This window comes from Psammomys obesus, unplaced genomic scaffold, assembly GCF_907164565.1.
Source record: "Psammomys obesus unplaced genomic scaffold, mPsaObe1.curated_primary_1811, whole genome shotgun sequence".
NCBI lineage: Eukaryota > Metazoa > Chordata > Mammalia > Rodentia > Muridae > Psammomys > Psammomys obesus.
Genome location: NW_026596040.1, coordinates 10,918,934 through 10,942,530, shown reverse-complemented (window position 1 = coordinate 10,942,530; position 23,597 = coordinate 10,918,934).

The window sequence follows — 23,597 nt, the reverse complement described above, 5'->3', positions numbered from 1 at the left end:
TATAGTATAGTATAGTATAGTATAGTATAGTATAGTATAGTATAGTATAGTATAGTATAGTATAGTAGGCTCCCATCCAGTTTTTTTCTCTTACACTGCTTCTGGTTCTGTCCTGTTTGACATTCTGAATGAGATTTAAGCATCCTCCCTAGGGTCCTCCTTAGTGTTTTAGCTTCTTTACGTCTGTAGATGGTTCTTAATAGCCTAGTAGCATTCCAGTGTGTAGATATACACAATTTCTGAATCCATTCCTCCGTTGAGGGACATCTTGGTTATTTCCAGATTCTGGCTACTACAAATAAAGCTGCTATGAACATAGTTGAGCAAATCCTTATTGAATGGTGGGACATTTTTTGGGTATATGCCTAGGAGTGGTATTGCTGGATTGTGAGGTAATGCTAGTCCCAATTTTCTGAGAAAGCACCAAATTGATTTCCAAAGTGGTTGTACAAGTTTGCACTCCCACCAGCAATGGAGGAGGGTTCCCCTTTCTCTAAATCCTCTCCAATATGTGTTCTTACTTGGGTTTTTGATCTTAAGTCATTTTGATAGGTGTAAGATGGAATCTCTGAGTTGTTTTATTTGCATTTCCCTGATGACTAAGGATTTCTTTCAGTGTTTCTATGCCATTCAATATTCCTCTGTTGAGAATTCTCTGATTAACTCTGTACCCCTAGGTTTACTTTCTTATGTTTGCCTTGTTTTGACAGGTAAACCCTCATAGCCAGGTTTCTACTGTAGGAGCCACTTACTATTGATATAATTTTGTGTGTGTGTGTGTGTTTTGGCTCAATCTGGGCTAATCAGAATTTAAATTCTTGGTCCAAGAGTTTATATCAGGTTGCAAGAGTAGGAAGATGCAGCCTCTGCCTGCAGTTAAAATGGAGACGACGTCAATGTGGAGGTTGAGTGATGGCCATGTACATTGATATAACTATCAGGTCTTTAGGGAGAGGAACCTTAGGCAAAAGCACAGAGCAGAAAAGAGTAGAAACCACAGTCCAAGAGAAAGAACCCAGAGGGTAGTAGTCTTGCTGGCTTTTAACAAACATTTTTTACCTTTATTGATGCTCAGATTCATCTCTGACCCATATTCTACAATATACTACTCTCTCATTATAAAAGCTGTATTTATTTAAATCTCACTGAAAGAGTTTCTATTACTTACAAACAAAAGAGCCTTGACCAATACACCTACTGTGATGTTGATGAATCAAGAGGGAGATAAGGAGGCTTTATTAATGCCATCTTGGGTCCTCATTTGTGCTTATTCCAAGAAAGTCTACAGAAAATCAGGCAGCTTAATTATTCATCAGGCCAAGGGCATTTCATCCTTCTGTGACTAGAGCTGTAGCTCAGAGCAGGTCTTGCCTTTGTAGGGGTTGGGGCTTCTGGCCATAGAATGTTTTATTAGGCTTCTGCCAAAGGCGTCTCATTTCCACATTCAAAATTAATGTTGGCAGATGGATATCTTTGAATCAGGATTTTGTAACTCTAGCTGACTTTTTTTCGTCAAGCCTATCCATGCTAACATAGCAGCTCAGACACCCAGCAGTGGTGTTTTTGTGTAGTTGGTAAATTTCATTTCTTAGGAGAAAAATTGAAGCCAAAATCGTATTTTTTCCTAATTATCACTAATTTCAGAATTTAAAAAGCAACCACGGGGCTGAAGACATGGCTCATCAGTTAAGAGACTTTGCTACTATTGTAGAGGACCTGAATTTGATCCCAGCACCTACTCTGGGCAGCTCATAGCTGTGTCTAACTCCAGCTCAGATTAGATGCCATATTCTGGCCTTGATAGATGTCCACATGAATAAACACACACACACAAACACACACACACACACACACACACACACACGGTGGGAGGGGAGAGGAATTCATAAAAATCATTTTGTTATCCAAATCTTTAGTTATGTAGACAAGAAAATATATACAGGATGGCTGCATGGATTCTTTTATATTTTTTGGTTGGATCTGTATGTGCGTAGAATTAGCAGACTATGGAAATTTAGAAGATGAATCATTCACCAGATCAAAATCATACAAAACTTTGAACTAAAATATTTTGTGAATAGTAAGTAATTTTATAAGACACAACATTTAATATTAATGTTTTATGAATCTATGCATATCTAACCATATAAAATGTATTTGATGGACTCAGTGTTACCAGAATGCTAACCCTGAAGGCACAGTTTTTATGCATCTCTTCATTTCCCCTGTCTTCCTCTCTCCCTTCTTTCTTTTTTTTCCATTAGTACCTACCTCGTGCCTCACAACCTTTAAAAGCTGGGTATACAATAGTTGATGGCATGCCCTCGTGAGACGCTCTGTTTTGAGGCTCAATGCACACGATGCTTACATTTGAGTTAGAAGAAATAGAAAATGAGAATATAAGGTAGCTTTAGAAAGCAATAAAATACTAAAAAAATAAAAATACTGATCAGAGGGAGGATGGACAAAGTATCATTTCTTAGGGTGATGGTAGTGTTTACTTGATAGTCTATCCATATATCACCTGTTTATTCATTTCTGATGATACAAGAGAACATAATGACCCCAATTTATTCTTAAAAAACAGAGAATAAGTCATTTTTCCTGATCACCGAATTTTACCATTTAACATTTTTTTCCACCATGTTTCTTCCATTAACATCTCAGAAAGGAATTGGATTAGATTATTTTCTCAAACAACCTGCATTCAATTTAGGGGGGAAGAGTAAAATATGCTGTAGAACAATATTTCCAAGTATCACCAGATTTTTTCTCTCTCTCCATATATATATATTATCAAATACCTTCTGTTGAACCTCAAGGACTTGTCTGGCAATGAAACATTTTTAGAATTCATTTCTGTGGACCGAGAGTCTACATTATAACATGTCAACTCTTACTGATGCCAACTCCCTCTGTCACTTGTTCCTGCCAGCTTCAAGACACTGTGTCACTGCTGATTTCCTATAAACCCTGTTGCCAACCTGCAGGAGTCTTATCCACTCATGGAAGATGGAGTTACATTTCCCAGAGAGAAGGAATTCAGACCGGAACTTACTATTATCACAAGGGCATGTAAATACCACAGCCTGGGATAAAAATTATGGTCAGATGAAAGGGAAAGTCAAGTTCTAATAAGATGAGGCTAGATGACTATATTTTGAACTCCCTAGGTATACTGGCCATACATTTTCATATGGGTCAAACCACCCTATGGTGCTTCAAAATAAACCATCCCATGAGGCTGGAACTGTAGCTCAGTGGTAGAATGTTTGTCCTACCACAAACAGACCAGAATAAAACAGAATAGATAAAAAGCAAACAGAAAATGAAGATGGAAGAAAAGATCTCATAAACTAGTGGCTTAAAACAACAAGCATTTATTTAGTCTGTGGCTTGGAAGTTTAGGCTGGACATAAATGGCTTGTTCTGTTCACAGCTGGGCTCACCCAGCTCTGGTGCTGAGCTTTCAACTAGTTTGAGATATCGCCTGCTGCAGCTCCCGATGCTCCTTAGGTCTTCTCAAGTGTAATATGATATATATTTATTATATATAATATATATATCATTATACAATATATATTCAGAATAAATGTTGAAGGGAAGGCCAGTTGTGTACATTGCTTTATAATGAAAGCATCTTGTTGTTAGCCAAACAAGTCTCATGACTAACCCAGTGTAGAAGGGACTTGTAGAGTCACACAGCAAAGAACAAAGGGTTAAAGGGACAGGGGTTAAGAGCTGGGGGTCATTAATTCATTAATGCATGAGAGGCACACTCATCCAGGGACCAAACAGTATAAGTTATTTATTTACCAAGTGAGTTAGGCAGAGTTTGAGGGGTTTGAAAGAAGCACGGGAGTGGGTAGAACCTGGGAGTCTACCATAGACCAGAACTTGTCCAAGCTAAGCAGTAGCAACGTCTGAACCTGAGGGGACAGGCAACCTAGGACGTGGAGTGGTGGAAGATTAATGCCTATGTAGCTAGCTGTGCTATAGATATAGGAGTGTAAAGAAGGTAGGTGAGGTAAAGCCAGCTCTGGAAGGTGACCTGGAGGGTGGTTGAGACTGAAACAGATAAATAGCCCAGTGTGCCTTGTAGGTGAGGGTCTGAAAGTTGCTTGTCAAAGAAGCTTGGTGAGCTGAGTAGGTCAGGTACCTGGGACACAGAGCAGCAGGAGAGCAACTTGGTGGAACAGTTGTCTAACCAGAGCTGAGAGGATGGCAGAAAGCTGGTGGTCATGAGTGCTGGCGTTGTCCTGGGCAATAATTTGGAACCACTGAGTTGGTTCCTAGAGCTTTAGCTATGGCACCCTGGAGGAGACGCTGACCCTACCTCAGAGGGTGGGGCCATTCTGTTGAATGAAGACTGTCATTCCCTGCTACCCTGTAGTTGCCGGGCCCTGCTATATTCAATCAATCACACTGGGTTCACCCTTTCCCCAAGACTCTAGTTCCAGTTCATCTCCGGACACTCTCTAAATGTCTGTCTTTCTTTTATCCTACCTAGTTCAAGAAACAATTGCAAAGCCTGGCAATCAGGATGAAGCCAAGCACTCTAAAATTTAACTGTTTTTTACTTTGCTTTTTCTTTCCAATAAAGGCCTCTTTTAAAATTTTCCAAAAGTGGAAAATGTTTGAAATTACTTTCCTGGACTGCCTCTTGAATTCCTCAGGGTCGCCGCTGATAACATTCACAAAGATTCCTGGGACGCAGAAGTGAGCTTAAAGGAGCCTGAAAGCTTCTGGAAGCCGCCTGGTAGAAGCGATTTGTTAGCTGCCTACAGGAAAGTCAGGTGTCATGTTAAACAAAGCTAATGAGCAACAACTGCCTCCGAGCTTGCATGCAGCCAGGGGTGTCTACCCTAGTTTTTCCTAACTCATAGGGACTTAGTGTGACAGATATCATTTTTTTCTAGGTCTTAGATTTACTCAGTTTATCTTTTCTTCTGTTGTGCTTATGGGAAGCTCCTGTCCTTTGACGTCAGTGTACTCTTTGTGAGGGGCCAAGTTATTTCCACTGTCAAGGAGACCAGAAAACAAAAGCTGGATGGCAAAAACAGCCCACTGTGGGAGTGGATCTGTACTGACTACAAAAAATCTGAAACCACACATACTTCCTGCTCCTTCCGAGCAGACCTGCTGGGGTTGGTGATGAGGCTGTTGGGTGCAGAATACATTTCTCTTCTTGCCAACCTCGCACATCTCACAGCAATTACATGTGTAATCACTCATCATGAAATGACTGTATTTCTATATCAGGATTTCATAAAAATATGCTCCGTGGAATTCTGGCTTAGCTAAAAATTGCTGGGTCTGGGTCATGGTAGTATGCATTAAAGCAAAAAAAGCAAAACTAGGTGTCCCAGGTGATCTCATACTTCCTGATGGATAAGAATACACTGTCCTTGGGGTGCAAATATTCACTCATTCATTCATTCATTCATTCATTCATTCATTCATTCATTTCATCTTGCTTTCTCTCCCTCTCTTCCTTCCAAATCAGATCTGATGCAGCCAAGGCTGGCCTTGAATTTCCTCTGTAGCTAGACTCCTCTTGCCCCTACCTCCCAAGTACTGGCATAATAGCTGTCTGCCACCATGCATAGTGCTGGGTATCAAGTCCAGGGCTTAATGCATGTTGGGCAAGTAATATACTTACCCACCGAGCTCTGTCTCTAGGCGTCCCCTCTGCATCTGTTCCATTTTATTTCAATGCTTCAGATGAATACATGAGAATAGAAAATATTACTTTAAAATATGACCCTTGCTTGTGACTGTGTAAAACCATCTAAGTTAGCTTGTGATTTTGAGAACATTACCACATGGTCATTATTCCATCCTGGTCGTGCTAGTAGGATATGGTAAGACAACTAGGCATCAGATGCCGTTCACGCCCTGCTTTTCATAGAAAGTGGATAGTATGAGGTGGCCTTTGGCATTTAAGAGTGTATCTATTTCTTTTCCTTTCTTCCTTTTTTTTCTTTTCCTTTCTTCTAGAGGATTTTTATGTTAAGGTCGAATGTAGCCTGGGTCCCTGAATAACCATCTACTCAGAGTACCTGCTTTGACCTTTAAATTGACCTTTTATCTGAAAAGTGAGCCCTTGCTATGCATCAGTGGTATTTATTGAAGCATGAGCTCATCACTTAGGTGGTTCTGGTTGGGAATTGTGTCTTTTCCATGCTCAGATAAAATAATAAATTTGGTATCATATCCCTACCCATCTTTTCAAAGGTAGAAAATCTTTTCACAGGGAGGAATTTAGCTTGCAGAATTAGGGCAGTGAGCCCAAGTCTCAGTCCTGCCACAAGGCTATGAATAACAGATAAATCATGAGATTGCTCTGGGCTTCACCATCTCTTGTCTAGTGAGATCAACAATTTTTTATTATTTGTCTCTCAAGTTATGTAGAGATCAACCTTGAGGATTTTTATAAAAGTGCTGTAAATTGTAAATCTCTAGAACACAAATGCAAGAGATGGCTTATTTCTGTTTCTATGGAATTGGGAACAAATGGTATTTTTGTCTCTAATACTCTCAATAGTTTGATTCCTTTGGAATATGGGAATTGTGGGGATAATAAGGCTCACCAGGATCACTGTGAGGACAACAACATGATAACATATGATGGGGTCTAGCCTGAGCCCTCAGATCTTACAGCCCCTCAAAGATTTTGATGCCTTCTTTGCAGGACAGGGTGATGTGTTTGATGAAAATGATTCAGAGAGGGTTTACAAGGAGTAATGATAAATATGAACAGTATTCCCCAGCTTATATTTACTTAACTCTGTTGAGTGGTGGGCCTTTTTTAACTGTCTCCTTCATTTTATTCTTCCCAGGGTTTGACTGTGACTCCATAATAGCAAGAAAGATGGCCACAGAGAAGCTGTGTGCCTGCTTATGGGGTTTCTCCTCTATTTCTTTTACAAAGTTAGATAGAAACTCTGGTTACTGTGAATTGGAGGAGAATTTTTTGAAAGCCCTCACGAGTGAAAACCATGCCTGGCATCAGATCTCTAGCATCCCAGAGCACCTACTCACCTGCAGGCATTCTCCTGGACAGACTTCATCTTGTCCATTTCTTCTCAGTTGGGTTGTAGGGATGCTGGGTGACTGTAGTATTTGTGTGTGCATTGGTAAATGTATGTATTTTAATAACAATATGTGCAGAGTACGACACTTAATTGTCCCCAAACTAATTTCCTTGGTTAGAAAGTGAAGCCTCAGAACAGAAGCCTTCACGGTGTAATAAAGCCCTCTGATGGCAATTACAGAACTCACAGCATTTGCACGCTGTGCTGACCTTTCAGTTTTTTTTTTTTTTAACCTGACTTCATTTGTTTGTTCACCGCTGGTTTTTGTCATAGCCCCTCATGCTTTTGCATGTCCTAGGTGTACTGACTGCCCATATTGGGCTGCAGGGGTGATGGGTGGCTGTGGTGTTTGTGTGTGCATTGGTAAATGCATGTATGTTAATAGCAATATGTTCATTAGTAAACATTTATATTCATTATGTTAATGTTGATCATTAATATTATTTATACTGCTTATCAATTATGCATTTTGCATAATAGAAAATAGAAATTAGAGAATTTAATTCTTATGCTATCCTTAGTGGTTTTCATATACATGTCAGTGTTTAAAGTTTTGAGCAACTGTAAAATTTAATAAGAAGGTCAAAACGTTGTCCATAGGCTGGGAAGCATGAAGATGGGATTTACATCTTGGTTCCTTGGGTCTAATAGTCCATGCATTTCCCTGATCCTAATTTTCCTAGTGGTAGGAAGGGAGATAAATAAAATTTTTGCTGTCTAAACAGCTCATACCTCTTGAAATGTGAGCAACAAAGACATAAGCAGTCAAGCGAACATCAATACAAGGAAACTGCTCTTCCCACCATCCTACCATTTAACAACAGCTTTTGAATATCTCCTATGTGACGCCTATTGTTCCAGACACTGTGATCTGCAATCCTCACCTTCCTGTTTATTCTACTGGCAAACCAAATAAACCAGCATGCAGACAGTCAAATCATGCCATGTGGAGTCGTGATGACTAGAGAGGCTCACTGAAGCAGGGAAGAGTGAGTGGAGGCTCTGTGCTGCAGGTGGTTGCTCAAGGGCTCACTGAGGAGGTCATACTGGAGAAGAGGTCTGTGTGGAGGCGAAGCCAGAAGGTGATAGATAGGAAGAGATAGTCTACACAAACACTGTGGCTGGAGTCTTACAAGGAATTCTGGGTATAACTTGGCTGGAATTGGTCCAAGGAAGGTGATGGGGTGGGGGTGGGGGGAGGCCTGAAAGTTCAGGTGAGTTTTGTTAGCCTTGGCAAAGACTTTCAAAAAAAATTTTTTTCTGTTGCAGCTTGAAATGGTTGTGTCTAATTGTGTTTGCAAGGAAGTGCTAGGATCTGATTAACAACCCAAAAGAACAACTGGATGTTGTGGGTCGGTTCAACTCCAGGCTTCCAGAGTGTGAGCCAGTGTGTATTCCCACTCAGCTGCATTCATCCGTGTATGGCGAGAAGCCAGTCTAAATGGTGTCAGTGTGAGTAAGCAATGCTGTGTTGTTTTACTTTCTGCTCTTATCTTTGGGTTTTTCATTTCAATTCTTTATAGTTCTCTTCACAGTCTCCTTACTGTGTTCAAGGTACTGTGAAAACTGTCACCTGTATCTTTATCTTTTTTAGTCCTTTCCTACAACTTAGATATTTTTGTGTACTAAACCAAATTACTCATTGTTCTACTTATCTCAGCTGAAGTAGAGAGGAGTCAGTTGATTTGGGTTTCTGACAGTATAGCCCTCACTGCTGACCTAAAAGGAAATGAACTAGCATCCGTGTGATAGCAGACCTCCTGCCCATGGCACCGTTCTTCAGTGACAGCAAGCCAGTGCTGCAAACCATCAGCACCCAGGCCTGAGTTTGTAATCAGCTTCAAGCTCAGAGTCTTCCATTTGGACAGCACTAGCTATTTTCTACAGACGTGGGTGATTGGATTGGGACTATTATCCACCAAATACCACTAAGAGCTATTAATATAGGCAGAATAATTGAGTAACCAGATTTGGTGGAAACTACTTTCCACATCATTGTGATTGTTGTAAATTGTTTTTCAAGCTATACTGACTTCAGCCTCAAAAACATTCAGATCTTAAAAAAAAAAAAAAGGATGCTTCTTGAATACTTAGCCATAAAAGCAAATGAGATTGGTTTAGACTGCTCTCTTAACTTTGCAACCACCCACACATGGGAATTATTACCTACCCTGTGTGTGTTTAAATGTTGGTAGATACTTTGCCAGCCCTGCTAGCACACATACTGTGTCTCTGAGTGAAAAGGAGCGATCCACCCAGCACCCTTCAACACCATTTTAGGGGAAAGATACTTACAATAAAGACAAGGATTTTCTAAATACCACTGCTAATGTTTCATGTTTCTGGTATAATAGGTAAATATTCTTTGGGTTTGAAGCTGGATTACATTCACATGCAATCACTCTCACGTTGCTCAAACGACTGCTGTGAAGGGTTGTTCTGGGACTAACACAGCATCTGAAGGCTGATCCCAGGTACATCTGGGAAAACTTTCAAACAGGTCAATTGCCTTTGCTCAAACGATTTCTCCACTTGGATGGCACTTTCTATCAATGCCTGTCAGTCTAAATTCTTCTTGCTACTCAAGGTCATGCTCAAACCCTGCCCCTTTAAGAGGTGACATGGGCATGGTTTGGCATGTACAATAAGGGAAAAGGCATAAAACTGGACATTTTCTCGGCAATGGCTGTGTGGAACTGTCACTCAGCTCATCGGATCTTTATGCGTCTACCCTGGAAGGCAGATATTAGTGCCCTCATTATGAACCGACGCCCGTGTACCCTCAGAGATAAAAGGAGGAAGAGTCAGGGCACAGAGTCAGGTTGACTCACAACTTTTCACCATACTGTGCAACGTCATGGAACTTTCAGCTTGCTCAGAACAAGACAGGCACACCCACGAGCACATTGCTGTATACCGCTGCCAAGCATGTGGTTGTCTTGTGTAAGATTTTCTAACAGCGTTTTAATAACCTTGAAGAAAACTCTGGAAACAAAAGGAAATACAGCTTCTGCCTCATTGTTTTTTGATACAATTACAGACAGAGAAAAAGGAGATCTGACTCATAGGAGAGCAGGTCGAGTCTATAGGAGATTTTGAAGTGACACAGAGGAAATTGGGGCAAGAGTTGCAAAGAGTGAGAAGATTTTTACAGAGAATCATTTTAGGTCTGAAAGATGAGCTGGTGTGAGAAATCAGGTAGACTTGGATCTAGTCAGGGCTTTGGGAAGAAGCTCAAAAAAAAAAAAAAGGCTTTTAAACCAGAGCAAACTTGAGCATACCTCTAAGTACTGGAAGGCAACTGGTTATTTGTTAAAATAGAAGCTTGAGAGGGACAGGCAGGGAAGCACTATGGAGAGAGAGAGAGAGAAAGAGAGAAAGAGAGAGAAAAGGGACAGGGCAAGTCTGGAGATTTCATTTGTTTGTTTTAAAGCTTAACTGAGTTTAAGCTGAATTCACTGGCTCATGTCACCAAAACTTGTAAGCAATCTTGCAAAGTAATCCCAAACAAGCAATTCTGTTTAGGGTTATGCACGGCAGAGAAATGAGCTTGTTTCAAGAGCCAAATGGAAGGTAGTTAGGTGTCTATTATGATTATCCAGGCAGGAGATGATGAGGGGGCCTGAACTGGGTGAGGCTGGTTGTCCATGGAGCCAAACGCTGGCTATTATTCTCCTGTCTATTGTCTTGAATGGCTCTTGTCAGAAGGATTCATTCCTACTTTCTGTTAGTATAACAGCTTGGTCCCAAGCACATGAATCCTCTTTTATGTCTCTGCAATGCTGAGTCTGTAGGTTATAAAATGCTGAAAGCATCTGAGTGTGCCTGACTGCAAAGCATGCACAGCTCTGCTCTTGGACTCCTTTCAGCCGGCAAGTGTAGTGCTGTCCTGCTTTCTGTATCATCCATATGCAGCAGAGTCACCACTGTGATCAGGGGGGACTTCTGGCACTGACTGAAAGCTGAAAACGTTGTCAGAATTTGTGAGAAAAGTAGGAAGGAAAGAGCAAGTGGTTTCTGTTTTGTTTTGCAGGACTCTACTTATTTATCTTTTTATATTAGTAAAGCAAAGAATACCGGTACATTCTAAAACAATTTGCTTCAAGTTCTCAACCATGTGTCCTTGAACACTAAATATCTGCCATGTGTAGCTTTACTGCCTCAAATCTGTACTGACAGGTATAAACTTACACTAATAAATTTATAACACAAAGAAGAAAAACAAACCCCTGCTTCTAGGATGCTGGATTAACTTTTGAACTAACAGCGGCTTCTGAGTGATTTTTCTTCTTGATTATAGTAAGCTGTGTACCTATGAAATTTGTAATGCTCCCTGCTTTTCTGATCTGTGGTTTTCACTTATTGGATTTATTCACCATAGTCCTCTATCATTTCTATACTATAGTTCTGCTTTAAAGATGACATAAAAGAGTGAAGCAGAAGCTGGGTGTGGTGATGCATGCCTTTATTCCAAGAACTTGGGAGGCAGAGACAGGCACATCTCTGAATTTGAGGTCAGTCTGGTCTACCAAGTGAATTTCAGGCATTTAGGGCTACACAAAGAAATCCTGTCTCAAAACCACAAAACAAACAAAACAGTTACACAGCCCCACAGTACCTTCCATGAGGTCTGTGTCTGGGATTTCCCTCCTCAGAATCTCTGAGGCTATCTGTCTTCTAGCTTACAGGTTTCTTTAGGAGACTTGTGATGCCCGCTGAGTGAATATAGCTCTGGCTGGCTTTGCCATGTTGCATCTCTTAAATCTCCTTGAAGAAGAGACCCTGCGCTGTCTATTCCTGACCATCTTCAGTTAGTAGAAGAATGTGTCAGCATGTGGTAGGAGTCATTTAGTTTATACTGGGTGAAGAGGGATAATGTCTACCCATCTGGGAAAAGGAAAATGGTTTTAGGTATGAGATCTGGTGAAGGTGAGAGATATTGGTAAACTGACATAGATCCTTGAGATATGCTTCTTATGTAATAAGTGATGTGTCAGGTTACATGTGCTATTATGCGTCCCTGCCTCCCCCCTCTCCCAGCAGTACCTTAAACTAAGGAATGTCTATGTGGATCTTAAAAAAAAATGCTTACATTAAATTCTGAGTCAGGAAAAATTCCTTTAAAAGAAATTAAAAACATATTTTAAAGAACAAGATTTTATGTCCTTCTGTCCTAAGAAGAAAGAGTTCTTACAGATCGTAAACCATCATCAGTATAAACAGATACACCCTGATAGTCACCCCCCCCACCTTCCTGAGTTGTATTGGTTTTTCTACTTGTAGGCATTGGAGGTAAATTTCCCAAAACCGGGCACAGCCCCTTGAATACCTGGGCAGCTTGGCCTCTTCAGACCAGATAAATTAGAATCTTTATTTCCCCCTATTGCTCATTGTATAGCCTTCCTGTGTTAGGTATACCCTCCTCCCTCCTTCCTCCTCACTGTCCACCCCTACCCCCTATTCCACCAAACCCACTTTATATACACATTTAGTTTTGTTATTGTTTGTTTTGGTAATGAAGAAACTTGTGCTTCTTTGGCCTTTTAAATAGAGCATCATCTTTTCTTTCCTTTCAGGTAGATACAAAAAAGAATTAAAAGATAATTAAAATGACACTAGAGGATGTCAATTTCAAATAAAATTCTATACTTTCTGCTCATTCCAGCCATTGAGTGTTAGGGCTCCAGTCATCATTAGGGAAGAATTTTATTTCAAAAGCATCATCTTAAAAAGCACATTTTAAGCACCATAATTAAACATGACAAAGGGAAACCATGTTATCAAATGCCCTCCTAACCAATACGACCATCCCAAGCTCTCACTCCTCTGACCTGCTAATACATCCTAAGTTTTCTTTTCTTTCATGAACAAAAGGAAGCAGACAGATACATGGTGCTGTATGCTAACTGTCCACATTCACACAGAAACACAATCTAATCTCTGGGCTCAACACTGAGAGGCCAGGAAAAAGCCAGAATTCTATGCACTTCTATACAGGGGTCTAGCTCTCTTCAGCTATTTCAAGCCCAGTGAAGGAAGAGGGATTTTTCTTTTTCCCCACAGAGAACGGCAGTGGTGTCTGTTTTTTATTGCTGCCATAACAAATTATGACAAGCATGCAGGCTTCAGGCATGTCCATAATTCTGTAGGTCAGAAGTCTTTGGAGGGTCTTTTCTTAGATGCTTCTCAGCTTAGGCTCTCACAAGGCAAAATGAATGCATCTTCCAGGATGGGTTCATGTAGAGAGTCTGTGGAGGAATTTCCAGGCTTTTGAAGGCAGCACAACCTAGCTTTGCAGTGAGGGGCTAAAATTTCCAACTGGGTTTTCTCTCTGCTCCAAAAGCTCCCTGAATTTTTCTTATGATGACCACGTCTCCCTTTTTTTTGGCTCTTCTGCTACCAGCCAGAAAATTATTCTGATTTTTAAGGCTCACATTGAGCCCTGCTCAGAATAATCTTATCCTGAAGTCAACAAGCCCAACGCTCACTCCATTTGCAGGATCCATTTCCTCCTGCAGAAAAAAACACTCATGCCTTGGGGGACTGGGACAGGCATTTCTTTAAAGAGGCCATCTTAGAAGGCCTGCCCACACATCTTCTGAGAAGGAAAACTTTGCCAGATGGTGACGATTAGTCTTCTGTAGACTGCAGCTGGAGCCCACACTCCATTAACGAAACACTCACTTTGCATAATGTCCTGGTAAGTCCCCCTCAGGCCTATGTAGCAGAACCGTATTTGGAATCAAAATTTATATTTAGTTAATACCAAAAGAAAGTTCCTAGCCAGCAGGGAGAGGACAAAAGCTCAGGACCTGTCTCACATGACATAAGAGCTCGTTCACACACAGAATTATTTGTTTTGTCTCATGGCTACTCAGCTATGCTCTGCAACTGATGTCACCGTAAGTGTGCTTCAAAATAGTGTAGCGCAGCCATGAATGAAGCTGTGGGCACGCGCTATTAAACCAGGCAGGAGCGCTGCCCAGTGGGGATCCCAGCTCTTGAGTAGGTACAGCTTTCACTTCTTTTCCAGGCAAGGGCAGGCTGCAGGAAACATTCTACTGTGAGGATTAGTGGTTAGTGTCAGCATCCGCCATCACCAGCTTCCAGAGCGTAGTCAAGAGAAGTTGTTCTATTTTAGTAACTTATCTAACAAAGAACCAAAAAGAAAAGAAAAAAAAAAGAAAGAAATACAGACTGGTGCGATGGCTCACCTGGTAAAGAGACACGTGCTGTCAAGCTCCGACTTCCATCTTTGAGATTCGAACAGCTAAAGGAGAGAACTGACCCCCACAAATTGTCCTCTGACCTACACGTGAATAATTGTAATTTTAAAAATTAAAATTACTATAAATTTGTTTAAATGGAGGACGACGATTAAATGTTTGAAACCGTGTGATCAATACTGCCGTTGCTAACTAGGAAAGCAGATGGATCTGGTCCCTGAGCAGTGTTCAGACTTGATGTGATGGAAACTCATTATAGTCACAGATGATGCCGAGGAGTGGATGAACAGGACGGGTGCTAAAGAGTAAACGAGCTACTGGCCATTAGCTTTTAAAACCATAACTATCTGTCACTTTCTCTATATGGGGTTGTTAAGTTGGTGTGTCCGACAATGGCTAGACACAGATCTGAGGAAGCTAGTAGCAGCAGTCACACACCAAAAGTGTCCTAGGATACCTTTTTGGGAATCTGTATTACATTTTATATAAAACAATGTTAGGCTGTTTTGTTCATTTTCTATTTATTATATGGTTTCAGGCTTATTTTTTGTTTTTAAGGTATGTTTGTCATGGAAGAAAAAGCATACAAAAATTGCTAGGAATGGAAAAAGAACTGTAAAACAATGATAAAGAAAAACCCACTATTTTATTAAAAGTTTAAAGTAAATGGAAAACAATATAATAACAGTATAACATGAACTATGGAACTCTAACCTGAGAAGGAATTTCCTTACGTAACTCTTATGACATTGCCTGATGTTATGACTGCTGGTGAGAGAGATCTTCTGCCTTTCCCAGGAGGGGTGATGGGGTCTGCTTTGGGCTTTCCTACATGAAACCACTTGTAAAGGATGCTTAGTGCGTTAATTTAACTCACGGAGCTCTTTCTTAGGGCACTTTTAAAGACTATTTTGAATGCATTCCGCAGCAACTGTGTTCTTGGATTGGGAAATCAAATTTTTAACATGAACTTGCAAACAGCCCCAACGCAGCACACCTCATTCATATTCTAGCAGCCTCTGCTGAGGCAGGAAGCAGAGTCAAGCTGTTGCCATGAAGCTTGTTTCGAGAGCTTGGGAATCCTCTCGGGACCCCTTGATCATGGTTTTCAAAGGGGCTTTTGTCCCTCTCTTCTCCTGTTTCCTGCAAAGGGGTTGTGTCCAACATGCAAGGACATCATGAGGCCAACAAGGATGTGTGGAGTCTTCTGGGACTGCGCTCCCCTGAATTGAAGTCTGCTTTCTGAGGAGTGTCCTTTCTTCCTTCTCACACCACCACATTGACAAGCTTCTTTTCATGCTACTGTATTGTAAAACTTTACTGTACAATAAATGAAAACTGCTCTTTCCTTTTTTTAAGGGACGTGCTTCCTGGTCTTTCGAAACTCTTTTCATTTTAAGTCTTTTGTGCAAAGGGTTGTCAAATTCTTATTAGAATACTATCTTTGGGTATTGTATGAAAGGAGAGAAGGTTAGAATAGTATCTTTGGATAATATTCTCTGCTTGGAAACATTAATTGACATAAAACTCCTAATTATTAGACACCAGAAAGTATCAAGTCAATAATATTACTTTTAATTTAAGTATTTCATGATCATTTTTTAGTTTGAAAGTGATGGGGCAGAGATAAGATAGTAAAAAATAAAAATGTATCGACATTGCTATTCTTAATTATAGATATGGATGTATGTTGAAAGTTAGCATATACTTTTAATGCATTTATTTTAGTGAGTTTAGGAGCAAAATTCACACTATTTCTTTTTATGTTAGCAAGCTGAGAATTGCTGTTTTTCTCCAAAAAAATTTTGATAAAAGGAAGCTTTTTAACTTCACAGCATTTTCATAGAAATATTGACTGTCCCCTTTCCTAGTGAACACGTAGAAAGAGAAAAAGTAGTTTTACAGGAAGCCAAAGGAAGTGAACGTGGTCGTCCTATTTGTGTTAACCCAACTGACAGCAGATTGTAAGACTGTCTTCAGAAAGGCATGAGTCTTGGTCTACGTGCGTATTCAGACTAGAGCAGTGGCTCGTCTGAATGTGCCTTTCTAATGTGCCTCATGTTGTGGTGACCTCCAACCATAAAATTGTTTTCATTGCTAATTCATAACTATTTTTGCTACTGTTGAGTCAGAATGTAAACATCCATGTTTTCCTGTGAAAGGATCATTTGACCCACAAAGGGGTTGTGACCCACAGTTTGAGAACCATTGGACTAGAGTGTGAAAGTATGAAGGATCTATGAAACTAGAGAATGAATTGTTAATAGATTTTTGCAAAGTGTCTTGCTACATTCCTCAGCTAGTCTTAAGCCTGGTTTAAATGATTCCCCTGCCTCATCCTTGCAAGTGCTGAGGCTGTAGGCATGTGCTGACACATCCTTTGGACACAATAGTTCTCAGTGCTCATGCTGGTTTGCTCACAATCACTCCAGCTTCAGAGGATCTGATGTCATCTTCAGGTCCCAGCATACATGTGGCCTATACCCACTTAACACTCAAGCCATATGCACACAAATAAACAGTAACAGAAATACAGCATGTAGAGGCTCAGAGTAGGAGGACTGTTTTCCCATTTTCAATTATCTGAGAATATAAAAAACAAGCCCAAAATAAAGCAATTATTGAATACTTGCTTTATAAATTAAAATGTAACAGTGTGACCCCAAAAGGGAGAATTCATTGTTAGAGGTTGGGCACACAGCAAGCCAAACTTCATGGGGGCAAGAAAAATCTACTCAGGTAGATCAACCTGATGTCCCCTAACATATTGTCACTGGCAAATGCATACAAGCCAGATGCCTCTGTCTGGTCTAGAAGAGGTCACAAGGAATACATTGCCAGGCAGGTGAAGTAAAGAGATGAAGCCTTTGGAGAGCACACAGTGGATCTAGTTGATGGTCGAACAACTGAGTCTCTGAGAATTGGAGAAGCAACTGGCAGCAGAGCAGGCCTTTAGTTCAAAAGAACCAAGACGCAGAATGCACCGTTAACTGAGAAGGACTCTGTAGGGATAAGGATGATGTCTCGCTTGGTTACTTGATTGGGTTGAGGTGGTGCTGACTGTAAATGCGACTTGATTCTCATCTCTGAGTGGCTGGTGCTAGTTACCCTGTCTACAAGAAAATGAGTAAAAAAAACCCTAACAGATGGTGATATTACAGCCTATGGAAGATTGAATGAAAATGGCCCCCATAAGCCAGGTTCAGTGTCACTCTCTCTTCCTGCTGCCTGAGGATCCAGATGTAAAACTCTCAACTACCTCTCCAGCACCATGTCTGCGTCTATGCTTCTCAACATGACAATAATGGATTAAACCTCCGAACTGTAAGCTAGCCCCAATTAAATGCTTTCCTTTATAAGAGTTATGGTGGTCATGGTGTCTCTCAATAGCGATAGAAGCCCTAACTAAGCATAGTCTCAGGAAAATCATAAGGAAAGTCACTTCTCTAAGTGCTGTGCAGGTGTGGACATTAATGTTCTGTTTCTGTCTTAAGTGAAAATGACATTTATTTCATGGTGGTATGATATATAAACATGCTCAAATTAAATACTAATGCATGCCTTAGTGTTTTAATTAATGTATGTATTAAATCATTTGAATTTATAAGGGACTTTAAAAACAAATTCTGCCTTAAGCATGACAGGAAATTAATATTTAGACAAGGAATACCAGTACATTCTACAATGGCATATACTCATATTTCGAATAAGGCTACTTTATTTTTCAAATCGTGCCAGGGATAAAAGCACAAATCTACTTGGCATGAGTGTATTAGTTTAAAAATAAGTTTATTATTTTTAAACCATACAGTTCAGGCTTTCTGTGTTTGAAAATGTGTGACGAAGTGCAGTCAGCAGAACAACCAGTCAGAAGAACGACCAGACTTGCCCTATACTCTCACTCAAGCAAAGACTGAGGGTTTCCTTGGAACACTTCCTGGGGAGTGACACTCCCTGACAGTTCTCTTTAAAGCTTTGTGTGTGTGTGTGTGTGTGGGGGGAGGCGTAACACATTTGTTGCTTATGCTAGATGTGACCTTTGCGTGGGAATCAGGATCAGAGCACAAACCATCCCTTTCTTGGCCCCGTTCATCTGTAGCTCTTGGGACTTCTGCCTGCTCACAGGCGTCCCTGCCTTGCCCATGCCTGGCAGTAGCTGATTGGAACCTTGCCTCTGGCAGCTCCTGGTTTCAAGGATCCAGCCCTGTCATGATGCTCTCCAGGAGAGGCGTCAGGCTGTCACCAGCTATTAGGCAGTACATAGCTGACACCCAGGCCAGTCACTGAGTCCCCGTCTTTCACAGGCCTTGGAACTGCATGTTTTGGTAAAACCTGAGGAAAGAAACACACACAGAATCTAAAGAGCAAAATTTGGTTGTTCTACTCAGTTTGCCTAATTCTTCTCCCTGCTATTGTGTAGTTAGGGCCCAATTTGTGTGGTTTTGACGATTTTATGATCTTGGATAGAACTTTCCTTTGAAAAGTTTACGAGGTCAGGAAAGCTGAGCAGCTGGGCACTCCTCCTTATATCCTCTCCTCACAGTTTTCTTGGCCACGGAAATGAATATACAGGAGTTTATGAAAACTTAATGAAGCCACTGTTTGTCACCTGGGATTCAGCTTCATTCCACCCTTTAGTAGGATAAGTCCCTTCCTTCAGACACCCCTCTTGTCATAGAAAGGTGACAGGACTCCAGGAAGCACAGAAACTAACAGCCAACACCTAAATCAGCCCAATGGGTAGAGGTCCGCATAAAAGCTCAACCAACAAAAGACAGAGCAATATGGCATCTCCAGAACCCAGCCATCCAGGGGCGAACAGCCCTGGACAACGCAGCATAATAGAAAATCAAGAAGATGACCTTACATATGTGCTGATGAAGAGGATAATAGACTATTTTTACCTTGGTTTTGTAAAAGCTTAATGAATGCAATGTGGGTAATTAGTACCTTGACTGAGAGTTTCATTCTAATTCCTGGGCTTGGCCACTTGTTCGCAATCTCCATGTTTCTACCTGTGGCCTGGTTCTCTGATACTCTCCATCCATTTCTTATTTTCCCCAATGGCTTTATCTCTGTTCATAATTTCCCTTGATGTATGTTTTTAGTTTAGATGAAATCTCAAAATACAGAATTATCTTCTTCAACATGAGTATTTCAGGAAGGTTTAATGCTTTACAAACCTATTATATCTTTAATAACTCAAAGCAGGAGACTTCCAGGAATATCATTAAGCTGACCCTGAGATACATAAAAATATTAAGGTCAGTGGCTATTCGGTTTTGCTTTTTCAATTTTAGACATTGCTAGATCACTTTATTTTCTTTGTTGGTGACCTTTACTGTTTGATTGGAAAGGAACTGAAGCTGTTCTTTAAAAGCAAGCTATGATGACTGAAATTTCTGTAATAGACTTTACTGCAGTGGGATCAGAGTTCAGAGAACAGAGGACAGTTAGTGGCAATGCAGCCCCACTGCTTGCCAGTGAGTTCTCAAGGGTTTCTGAGAAATTAGAAGTAGCCTTAGATGTGAGATAGACATAGCAGAGCAAGACCAGTGAACTCTTAAGGCTCTGTGCTGTTTTTTTTTGGTTTTTTCAATGTGATGCAAGCCAAAGCCATCTAGAAAGAAGGAACCATGGTTGAGAATGCCTCCATTAGATTGCCTTGTATGTAAGACTGTGGAACATTTTTCTGGATTTATGCTTGATGTAGGAGGACTGAGCCCATTGTGGGCAGTGCCACCCAGAACAGGTGGTCCTGAGTTGTATAAGAAACCAGGCTTACCAAGCTAAGAAGAACAAGCCAATAAGCTGCATTCCTCTATGATCTCTGCTTTAGTTTCTGCCTCCAGATTCCTGCCTTGAATTCCTGACCTGATTTCCACTCATGCTAGACATTCACGAACTGTGAGGTGAAATAAACCCTTTCCTTCCCAAGTTGCTTTGGTTTTGGCATTTCATTACAACAATAAAAACCCAACTAGGACAGACTTTAATCCTCAAATGAAGACAGATGAGGCCCAGGAGTCTTTTTCTACAGATCCTTGAATGTGCAAGAATAAGAACCGGTTCTAGGCATTGTGCAGAAGTTCAATATGTGTTTCAAATTCAGGAGCAGCTTAATGTCTCCTAGGAGTACTAAAATAGCCTGTAGAGAAGTTTCCTATCTATGCTTATATTATACAATATCTCTTTTAAACTTAGTTACTTTAATTTTAATTAAAATTGAAATTATTGTCCCCTAAACTCTGTTCTTTTTTTATGGTAACTCTGGGCTGTGAGGCCAAAACAAAACCAAACCATTTCATAGCAAATTGAAAAGCAACTGAGGTCCTCTCCGTTCTATGACTATCTCTTTCTTAGCTGGCTTCCATCTCTTTCTCCCTCTCTGCACTGCCTTGCATTTTTATTCTTACCCACTCTGGGAAAATATTTCCATTCCAGTGATAAGAAAGAATATTTCATTGTGAGGGACAGAGTTGAATATGAATGGAATTCTCAAGATGTTGGGTCATCTGGAAAGGATAGCCTACTTTTAAAAGGTAGAATTAAATGACATGAAGCAGTTGGGGAAAGGGGAACGCTGACCATATAATAGGAGATGTTGGGTACTGTAGGCAGTGATACAGGCTTTTCCTAAAGGAGTAACTGCTGTTTGGCCATAATCAATTATCCTAAGGCAGAAAAGATCTTAAGATCTTTACAAAACTCTGCATATTTCTAAATCATCATACAAGTCACGCACATATGCCTCCATGTTGGATTTGTTCAATGGATCACAGTCTTGCTGTTCCACATTCGGTTTGGTATTGCTGTTTTACCTTGGGAAGGGTCTGTGGCTTGCAGAGCACTATGCAGTTCATCTGTGGTAGAGCCCTATGAAACATCCATGTCTCCACCCCTAGTGGTCTTCCGAGCTGCATTTTGATGGGATTGGTGAGAAGAGATAAGGTGGTGTCTTAGTTACTGTTCTATTGTTGTGAAGAGACACATGACCAAGACAACTCTTAGAAAAGAAAGCATTTAACTGTGGGCTTGCTTACAGTTTTAGAGGGTTAGTCCGTGATTCTCATGACAGGAAGCAAACAGGCATAGCACTGGAGCAGTAGCTGAGAGCTGTACATCCTAGTCCACAGGGAGCAGGCACAGGGAGAGAGACACTGGACCTGGTGTGGGTGTTTCAAATCTGAAAGACTACCTCCAGTGAGACATCTCGTGCGACAAGCCTATACCTCCTAACCCTTCTAATTCTTCTCAGACAGTTCCTCTCACTTTGGGCCATAAATTCAAACATAAGAGTCTAACGAAGGCATGCTCATTCAAACCACCTCTGACGGGAAATAGGCAGATGATATTTGTATATTTGTAGCTGTCACCCAAAATGCTTGGCACAGGGCTTAGAATTCATTGGGCCTTACTGTCTGTCTGAACTGCGTTGATCATATGGGTTAACGAGTAAAATAGTAGTTACGGGAATGATGCAAAAGAGATCTCACCAAACCTTGGGGGAACTCCCATAATTAACACCGGAAGCAAGCTAATTAATTAGCAAAGGACAGTATCCAGGATGTCAAGAGCAGCCAGGATGGTCCTGCCTTTACCTTTGCCCTAATTACAGCTTTAGGCTATAAATGTTTTAATTTGAAGATAATTTCCAGCTCTTTCATACATTTCTTCCCAATTTTCTACTGCTTTAAACTTATAGCCTCATGATAAAGGTTGGCCTTCAGAGAATTTTCCTGGTTCCTCTTGTAGAAATTAGATAGGTTGATTAATTTTGTCTCACATTTCTGAAAATGTGCTGTTATGTCTTGAGATTATGCTCCATTAGTGGTGAAATGTCTCCAGCATAAGTAATTACTGCCACTTAAAAACAGTTTAATTCTTTGAAAAACCTCAGTTTTGTTAGACAACTATCTTTGTACATCACAAAACTTGCCAGAGTATCTCAGCATCAGGAATCTCAGAGTAATAAACATTTGTCCAATTTTTAGGTGTGTAGTACCGAGGTTTTTCTATTTTTTTTTTTTTTTTTTTTTTTTTGTTAATAATCCAGGTTAGGTTAGCATACAAACCATGGGTTCGTTATTGCATTTTTACATGAATGTGTCACATTCCATCAGCTTCTCTTTCTTCCCTTCTTTGCAGTATGTCATACAAATATAAGTAGACATACTTGTAGCTGTACTCATATATACAATTTAAAATCTAGATTTCACATGTGGGAAGAAAAAAAATGTGGCAATTGTCTTTTTGAGTCTGGCCCATTTCATTTAACATAGTGTTTTCCAGTTGTGTTGTCCTGCTAATACCATGATTTTGTTTTTATTTGTGGCTACTTACAACATCATGTGTATCTAGCACGTTTCCTTTATCTATTTTTTCAATTGATGGACATCTATGTGGATTCTACTTCCTGGATGCTGTGAACAACATAGATATAAATATGGGCATGAAAGCATCTATGCGGTGTATTGACTTAGAGTCCTTCGGGTACACAGCCCAAAATGATAGAGATGAGTTATATGGTAGTTCCAGTTTTAGTTTTTGGAAGAACCTCCATACTTACTTTCACAGTGGCTGTATAGGTTTACATTATTGCCAGTGTTGAATAACGGTGACTCTTTCCCCATATCCTTACAGCATGTGTTGCCATCTTTTTCATATGTTAGCTCTTTGACTGGAATGGGATGGAATATTGTGGCGGTTTCATTAAGAATGGTCCCCATAGGCTCATATCATCAGAACTATTAGGGGTGTGGACTTGTTGGAAGATGTGTGTCACAGGGTAGGGCTCTGAGGTTTCAAAAGCCCATGCCAAGCCCAGTGTCTCTCTCTCTCAGCCTAGAAATCAAGATGTAGCTCCAAGCAACTGCTCCAGTGCCTGCCTATGTACCTCCATGCTATCTGCCATGATGGACTAAAGCTCTGAAGCTGCAAACAAACTCTTAACTAGATGCTTTCTCTTCTAAAAGTGGCCTTGGTCATAGTGTCTCTTCACAGCAATGACACGGTGACTAAGACAAATATCAAAGCAGTTTCAATTTGCATTTCTTGGATGGCTAAAATTGTTGAATATTTTTTCAGGTGTGTATTGATCATTTATTTGTATTTCTTCTTCTGAGGAAGTGTTTATTGAGTCCATTAGTACATTTATTGAGTTGATGATGATTTAGATTTTTGGAGGGTGTTTATTTTTTTGAAGTTCTTTATACATATGATATGTAGTTAGCAAATATTGTTTACTATTCTGTAAGATTCTCTTCCCTCTGGT